A 9,213-nucleotide genomic window follows, 5' to 3' on the forward strand; every position below is an offset into this window, starting at 1 on the left:
TTGGAGAGGGGCGTGAAAGATGTAATTAGTTAAGATGAGATCACAGTGGAGTCAGGTGGACCCTTAATCCAATATGATGGAGTCCTTATAAGAAGAGGAGAGACACACAGGGAGAATGCAGCCATGTGAACTTGGAGGCAGAGATTGGAGTGATGCATCTACAAGCCAAGGGAGGCTGAGGATTGCCAGCAACCACCAGAAGCTAGGGAGAGGCCAGGAAGGACCCTCCCCAAGAGCCTTCAGAGGGAGCCTGGCCCTGCCCATACCTGGATTTCAGACTTCCAGCCTCAAGAACTGTGAGACAATAAATGTCTGTAGCTTTAAGCCATCTATTTTGTGGCACTTTATCACAGCAGCCCTAAGAAACTGACACACAGATTAACAATTCTTTATATTAAGTGCTTTCTGTTAAAATGACCAGTGCAATTTTTGTCTCCAGACTGGACCCTGAATAATACGGAAATTGGTACCATTGGGATCCCATGAAACAGACCCTCAAAGAGGGTACTGGGGATGCAATTGGTCTAGTTCTTCATCTTCAAGACAGGGCCGAGTGTCTGACAGGACCCTGAATCGTAAGGGGTGGCCATCTGAGGTACTGTAAGCTCCAGTCAGGTTCTCGTTTTGAGAGTGGTCTCTATGGGACACAATATTGTCAATTCAGCTCAAGGAGGAAAAGGGAACTTTCCACAGGGGGAATCCGGACTTGAACCAGGGACCTCTTGAGCTACAGTCAGATGCTCTACCACTAAGCTATACCCCTAGCTGGCAGAGGGATCCTGTAATTAACAAACTTTACACTTCCACTCACAGCCTGGCCATTCTGACTCAGCAGAGAGCTGTCAGTCCCACTCAGTTGTACCTGGACCCCTTTATGGCATAACTATCCTCCTTTTCCAAAAAACACCATCATTTCTTGGCACCAGCTTGGAAGGTCACTGAAGGTTCTGTTTGGGACAACAAAGTCTGTACCTGGCTTGATATACAGGCAGAAGATAAAGCTCAGAGACTCATCGGCAGCTTTTCAGTTGAGCCCACTTTCAAATAACCTATAAAGTGGGACGGAGATAAGCATCTCTCCCAGCTCACCTCCAAATTCCCCATCTGTTTAAGGCACTTGAACTTTCACATTGTTACTTTAGCCTTCTGCCTCATGTGTATCCTTCCCCACACTGCTCACTTCTTCCTGTCTTTCCTTTAGCCATCCCCTGCCAACTGCGACGACATCAATTTTCTAAATTTTTTGTTTCTTTGGCTTTCTCTCTCATCGCCCAATCACTGTCTTTTGTGTCATTCCCCAAAGTGTTCCAGAGGCTTGGTTGATTCTAGGGCAGGTGTCGGGTTGATGGCAGAAGGGCTCGGCATTAGTTAGATGTTGGTGCGTAACAACATACCACCAAACTCAGCAGCTTAGGACAGTAAGTCTTTATCATATCGTGCAGTTCCAGAGATTCTGGAATCTGGGGGTGGCTTAGCTGGGTGGCTCTGGTTCAGGATCTCTCATGAGGTTGTGGATAAGATGTCAGCGGGGGCTGCATCATCTGAAGGTTTCACTGGGGTGGGAGGAGCCACTCCAAGCTGGCTCACTCACACAGGTGTTGGCAGGAGGCCTCCATCCCCTGCTTGATGTATCCTCATGACATGGCAACTGGCTTCCCCCAGTGTCAATCTCATCCCAAAGCACCCTCACAGACCCACCCAGAGTATTGTTTGACTAAGTATCTGGGCACCCCATGGCCCAGTCGAGTTGACACACAAAATTAACCACCACATATATAAGCGTATAATTAGTTTTGTAAGATCTTACCAAACTGTTTTGCAGAGTGGTTGTACCATTTTACATTCCTAGCTGCAATATACAAGTGATCCATTTTTCCTGTACCCTCACCAGCATCTGGTGTTATCACCTTTTTCATTTCAGTCGTGCTGATAGGTGTGTAGTGACATTCCATTGTGGTTTTAATGTGCATTTCCCTAATGGTTAAAGATGTTGACACCTTTTCAAGTGCTTATTTACCATCTGTATATCCTTTTCTGTGAACTGTCTGTTCATATTTTGTGCCCATTTTCTAACTGGTTTTTTTGGTTGAATTTTGACAACTTTATGTATTTTAGATACAAGTCCCATTTTTAATACTTTCACATTCAGTAACAGTATTTAGTATTGTTCTGTGTATCTTTTAAAAACCCAAATGGCATAATGCAAATATATAGTTTTGCATCTTAAATTCTTTTGCACATGACATCATATTTTTAAGAGTTATCTATATTGCTCTTGTATCTGGTACATTGAACCTGTGGGACCCAAGAAATAATAATAAAAGCAACTTCATTTTTGCCTTTCACCGTCCATTTAAATTTTCTCAGTGAGATATTTCTCTTGCCCAAGTGATTTTAATAATAACACTTAGGTAACAGTCTGAATTCATAATTAAAATGTCCAGTCTCATGTAATAATCAATACCCTGAAATTGACTTCACTTTTTTTGAGGGGGAGGCCACACACACCGGACCTTAGTTCCCCAACCAGGGATCGGACCTAGGCCTTCAGCAGTGAAAGTGCAGAGCCCTAACCACTGGACCACCAGGGAAGTCCTGTGAAATCAACTTCAACTTCTCTCCACCCCTAGAAGTTGGAGAGTTGGGACATGGTCCTTCCTTTCTCTCCTCCACGGGCACTGGTTCCCAGCACTTAGGGTGGGAAGGAGGAAGGGAGGGAGGAAAGGACGAGGAGAATAAGAAAGCTCCTCCTTGATCAGTACTGTCGTGAGGTAGGTTTGCTTTCCCTGGGCCTGGAGAGTGTTGGAAATTACTCCTCAGGCATTTCCTCGGGTTTCCTGCGAGGTCTCCATCGGGAACATTCGACTGCTCCCATGACCTGGCAAAGCATTTTTCTCCTGGCTTTCTGGGATCTGTGTCACACAGACTCTCTCTGTTGGGGTTCACGACCCATCCTCTTGAGCAGAGTTTGATTTCCTCCAAAATGGCTGTGTGGCCTGCGGGAAATACTCATGTGCCCTTTGTTCCCACCCACGCTGGTAGCGCAGGCCAATTCCAAAGAGCGGCCGGCTCCTCTCCACCTGCAGAGTTCTGTGCTGGACACACCTCACTGCAAACCCCAACTCCAGGGCACGTGGACCAAGGCCTTCGGTGGACTCCGTGAAACCCCTTTGCTAAACTTAAGAGTGATACTCACAACACATCTCTCCAGAAAAGTATTCCTTACCCATACTCTGATCTCCAACAACCTGACCCTCTTATACCCTCGAGGTGGGTGACTCATCTGGTTATCAGACCTGACTTTCAAATTTCACTCCTGCCTTTGGTACCTGATACCTATTTTATGGTGGACACTCAGTTAAAACTTCCTTTTAATTGCTTTATTTTATACATTATAAGACTCCAGGAAGTTTTATTTATCTATTCCACTATTAATGGACATACTAAGAATGTTTCCTGTTTTTTGCAAATTAACAGTAGTGCTGCGATGAACATCTCCTGATGCATTTATGCTAGGATTTCTCAAGGGGATATACCCAGAAATGAAATATCTGGATTGTATGCACACTTTTAATTTTAAACTTACAGTTTTAAATAATTTTAATATTTATTTTACTATTTTGATTGCCAAGATTTTCTCCACAGTGAGTGTACCAATTATACTCTCATTGTTAGCAAGTGAAAATAATATTTTCTCCCTCACCGACTTTCGATCTAGTTAAATCTCCACTTGACTTTTGACAGGGGGGTGAAAATGGTGCCTCTATTATTTTAATTAATTTTCATTTATTTGATTTCTAGCAAAGCTGAGCATCTTTTCATATGTTTATTTGTCATAAAAAGAACCTCTTCTGTAAATTGCTTATTCTGTCTTTGTCCATTTTTTCTGTTGGGTTAACCTTTTTTTTTTTTTTCTGATTGCTCTATAGGAATTCTTATATTTTTATTTTAAAAAATTACTTATTTATTTTTGGCTGCGTTGGGTCTTCGTTGCCACGCACGGGCTTTCTCTAGTTGTGGCCTTCATCGCCGCGCGAGGGCTTCTCATTGCGATGGCTTCTCTTGTTGCGGAGCACCGGCTCTAGGCGCGCGGGCTTCAGTAGTTGTGGCACACGGGCTTAGTTGCTCCATGGCATGTGGAATCTTCTTGGACCAGGGCTTGAACCCGTGTCCCCTGCATTGGCAGGCAGATTCTTAACCACTGTGCCACCAGGGAAGTCCCCTTATATTTTTAAAATTGTGGTAAAAAAATTTTTAATTGTGGTAAAAAACACATAACATAAATTTACCATCTTAGCCATTTTTAAGTGGACAGTTCAATAGTGTTAAGTATATTCACGATGTTTTGCAACAAATCTCCAGAAACTTTTCATCTTGCTTATGCAAATCTATTCTCCACCATACGTGTTGCAAAATTCATGGTCTCTTGCTAAGGAATCTTTGTCATATAAAACTTTAAATTTTGATACAATCAAATTTATCTTTTATAGTTTGTGATTTTTGGGGTTGTGTTTAAGAAAGCCTTCCCTGAGTTATACATATTTTATAAACAATGTTTGTGCCCCCACCCAAATTCATACATTGAAACCTAATCCCTAATGTCATGATATTTGGAGGTGGGGCCTTTGGGGGGTGGTCAGGTCATGAGGGTGGAGCCCTCATGAATGGGATTAGTGCCGTGGGTGCTAATTTCTGGGTCTATGGTATTTGGTTATAGCACCCCAATGGACTAAGACAATTTTATTTTGTATATTCTTCCAAAAGTTTGAGTTTATATTTAGGTCTTTAATCCATCTGGAATTTGTTTGTAATGGAGTGAAGTAGGGATCTTATGTGATTTTTTTAGGAGCCAATTATCCCAGTACCATTTATTATATATCCACCCTTTCCACATTGGTAACATTATTTAGGTCTTATATTCTGAGGTCATGCTTCATCCAGAGCAACACTGTCCAATATAAATATAATGCAAGCCCCAAATGTAATTATATATTTTCTAGTAGCCACATTAAAAAGCAAAAGTAACTATTAAAGTTAATTTTAAAGATCTATTTATTTAACCCAAAATATCTAAAATATTATCACTGCAACATGTAATTAACACACAAAATTAATAATGAAATTACTTGCATTCTTACCTTTGGTACTAAGTATTCAAAAATCTGCTGTGATTGCAAAGGATACGTTCATGTTTTCTGACTGTGCAGAGCATTTCAAATGCCCTTGTTCTGTATGGGGAATTTCTTTCCTTGCAAAACCCTCAAAAGAGAAGCTAGAAAACTCTGTTCTCCAGGCTCCTTTGAGTTTCTGGAATAGGTCCAGGCTCCAATAATGAGAGGTACTCGTGTAAGGTTTGAAGAGAGAAGAGGGAGGTGTAGAGTCTGTTTTGCTTGCAAGGATGGTGTCATTGTCCAGTGTTCAGGGCTTGTTTGGTACAGATGTAGTGCACGTGCTGGTTTCTGGGAAGGAAACTGGCACCTCCAGCTGGGCGGCACCAATGCAGTGGTGGTGGTTTTTCATCAGACCAGTTCTGCAGCTTAGCTTGGGTCATTGTTCCTGGAAGGCTGGTCTGCAGACTCTTTTTCCACCACTCCTACCTAGTGAGATATATATATATATATATATATATATATATATATATATATATTGAGATATATATATATTGAGATATATATTTTTAATAAATGTTTACAGCTTAGTCTACCTTCTGTGGCAGGCACCCAAGGGCCCTGATGGCCACAGCAGACTAAATCCTAAAGTTCTTTACTGTTCCAGCCCAAGGATGCTGAGAAACATACCTCCAAGGGCATGAATTCAAGCAGTGAGTTTCCAACTATCTTTGGTCAAAGACTAGCTTTATTTTTAGTTTCTTAAAAAGCTGTCACAGCTCAATACTAGTACATCAGACTTGCGGACTTTGAGACCCACTACAGCCAGATCTGGCCAGTGTCAGATTGTAGAATTTCTAAGCATCGACAAAGAGGTCTTGGGCTGGTTCCTGGACCATACTTTGAGCAGACCACGAATTCCTCTGAAATCTAGGGATGACTTTATCACTCTGCTAAGTTAGTTATGCAAGACCTCTGTAGAACTGCCTTCTCCAGCTGCTAGAAGAATCATACTCCACCAGTTAGGAACTGCATTCAGCTGCTGGTAACCAATTAGAAATGAGAGTGGCTATTGTGCTCCTCAGTACAGACTCATTCACCATAGTACCATGCATTTCTTTAATTTATTTTTTAATTTTATTGAAGCATAGTTGATTTGCAATGTTGTGTTAATTTCTGCTGTACAGAAAAGTGACTCAGTTAAACATATATATATTCTTTTCCATTATGGTTTATCAGAGGATATTGAATATAGTTCCTTGTGCTATGCAGTAAGATCTTGTTGTTTATCCATCCTGTATGTAATAGTTTGCATCTGCTAATCCCAAACTCTCAATCATTCCCTACCTCCCTCCCCCCACCCCTGGGCAACCACAAGTCTGTTCTCTATGTCTGTGAGTCTGTCCTGTTTCATAGATATGTTCATTTGTGTCATAGTTTAGATTCCACATATAAGTGATATCATACGGTATTTGTCTTTCTCTTTCTGACTTACTTTGCTTAGTATGATAATCTCTAGGTCCATCCACGTTGCTGCAAATGGCATTATTTCATTCTTTTTAATGGCTGAGTAACATTCCATTTTATATATATATATATATATATATATATATATATATATATATATATATACACCACATCTTCTTTATCCATTCACCTGTCGATGGACATTTAAGTTGTTTCCATGTCTTGGTTATTGTGAACAGTGCTGCTATGAACATAGGGGTGCATGTATCTTTTCGAATTATAGTTTTGTCTGGGTATATGCCCAGGAGTGGGATTGCTGGATCAAATGGCAACTTTATTTTTAGTTTTTTGAGAAAGGGCCATACTGTTTTCCATAGTGGCTGCACCAATTTACATTCCCACCAACAGTGTAGAGGGTTCCCTTTTCCCCACACCCTCTCAGCATTCATTATTTGTAGACTTTTTAATGATGGTGTGAGGTGGTACCTCATTGCAGTGTTGATTTGCATTTCTCTAATAATTGGCAAGGGTGAGCATCTTTCTGTGTGCCTATTGTCCATCTGTATATTTTCTTTGGAGAAATGTCTATTTAGATCTTCTGCTCATTTTTAGATTGGACTGTTTTTTTTTTAATTGAATTATATGAGCTGTTTGTATATTTTGGGAATTAAGCCCTTGTTGGTTGCATCACTTGCAAATATTTTCTCCCAGTCTATATGTTGTCTTGTACCATGCATTTCTGATGTGAAAGAAAGGAAGTTCTTGGGGGAACTTCCAGGCAAGGAAGAATCCAAATGCACACGGTACCCTGGGCTCTCTTTAACGTGCAGAGAGGTGGGCTTGAACCAGGCAGAGCTGGGCGCACCATGGAACTTGCATCCGTGGACTTTTCTCCTGCACTGCTTTACCTTGTTACAGGGGGAGCTGAGAGGGCCTCCCATTGACTGTAACAATGGGAGGTTCCTGGTGTAGGAAATGGCCTTGTTAGAGGAGCCTTTTTTAAATGAGTAACTAAGATCTACTGAGCTAGGTGCTTGAAAAGCTGTTGATGGGGAAAGGGCATGAGTCTCAGAATCATCTGGATTTGTGTCTTCTCTAGGTATAAACACGCTGGAAATGTCTATCTGTCTTTTGAAAAAGTATGTGGAGGTGAGCAGACCAGGGCTGGCATGGGCACTTCAGGGTGTCTTTAGGGACACAGGCTCTTTTTATCTCTCTGATCAGCCTTCCCTTAAATGTGGGTCCCTTTCTCAAGGTTGACTCATGGTCCAAGTTGGCAGCTGGCACTCCAGCCATCACATCTATGCTCCAAGTAGGAAGCATGAATTAGGCCAAAAAGGGGATATGTCATGTTTGTCCTTCTTTTAAGTTTTCCCAGAACTTTTGTCTGATGACTGCTTCTTATCATTCATTTACCTCCCCTAGCCAACGAGAAGTCAGGAAATGTGGTCTTTTAGTTGGGAACATAAATGCTCAGTATAAAATCAGGGTTCTGTTACTAAGCAAGAGGGAAGAATGTATTTTGGGTAGTTAACTAGTGAGCTGTGCCTCCTACACACACACACATGTATTTATACACATATGTGTGTGGAGCACAGTTGATGCTTATTTTTGTAAAGGGGATAAAATATGGACATTATCTAGGATCTGTATGTTACATAACTCCAGGGACAATGTGATTGGTGGAGTTGTGTAATATACAACCTCTGTGACTGTACTTGGCTGCCCTGGCAATAACCATCATCTTCCCAGCCTTCCATCTATAAAGACCTATCATATGAATGCCTGCTGTTTTTCAGAGCCAATACAATATTTTGCTCAGTTGATGAATTGGTATGTTTTCACTGCTGTTTGATTACCAGGAAACTCAGAGATACGTTTTGTATTCAGCAGCAGTAGCTTCTCCTAACCTGGGCTCTCGGGAATAATAAATTTACATCCTCTCTCAAATGTTCAGTTCTTGCCTTATTTTTCCCTTGAATTTTTAAAATTGTGGTGAAATACACATAGCATAAGACTTATCATCTGGGCTTCCCTGGTGGTGCAGTGGTTGAGAGTCCGCCTGCTGATGCAGGGGACGCGGGTTCGTGCCCCAGTCCGGGAAGATCCCACATGCCGCGGAGCAGCTGGGCCCGTGAGCCATGGCCGCTGAGCCTGCGCGTCCGGAGCCTGTGCTCTGCGACGGGAGAGGCCACAACAGTGAGAGGCCCGAGTACCGCAAAAAAAAAAAAAAAAAAAAATCATAGAGACAGAAAGAAGGCTGGTGGGTATCAGGGGCTGGCGGAGGGGGGAATGGGGAGTTATTGATTAGTGGGGACAGAGTTTCAGTTTGGCAAATGAAAAAGTTCTGGAGATGGATCGTTGTACAACATTATGAATGTGCTTAATACCACTGAGCCGTATACTTAAACATGGGTAAGATGATAAGTGTTTTGGGGTCTCTCACTGTTGTGGCCTCTCCCGCCGCGGAGCACAGGCTCCGGATGCACAGGCTCAGCGGCCATGGCTCACAGGCCTAGCCGCTCTGCGGCATGTGGGATTATTCCCGGACCGGGGCCCGAACCCGTGTCCCCTGCATCGGCAGGCGGACTCGCAACCACTACGCTGCCAGGGAAGCCCTGTCTCTATGAGTTTGACT

Source organism: Monodon monoceros, unplaced genomic scaffold (assembly GCF_005190385.1).
Source record: "Monodon monoceros isolate NGI ecotype Baffin Bay Population unplaced genomic scaffold, NGI_Narwhal_1 Super_Scaffold_2, whole genome shotgun sequence".
NCBI classification, from domain to species: Eukaryota; Metazoa; Chordata; class Mammalia; order Artiodactyla; family Monodontidae; genus Monodon; species Monodon monoceros.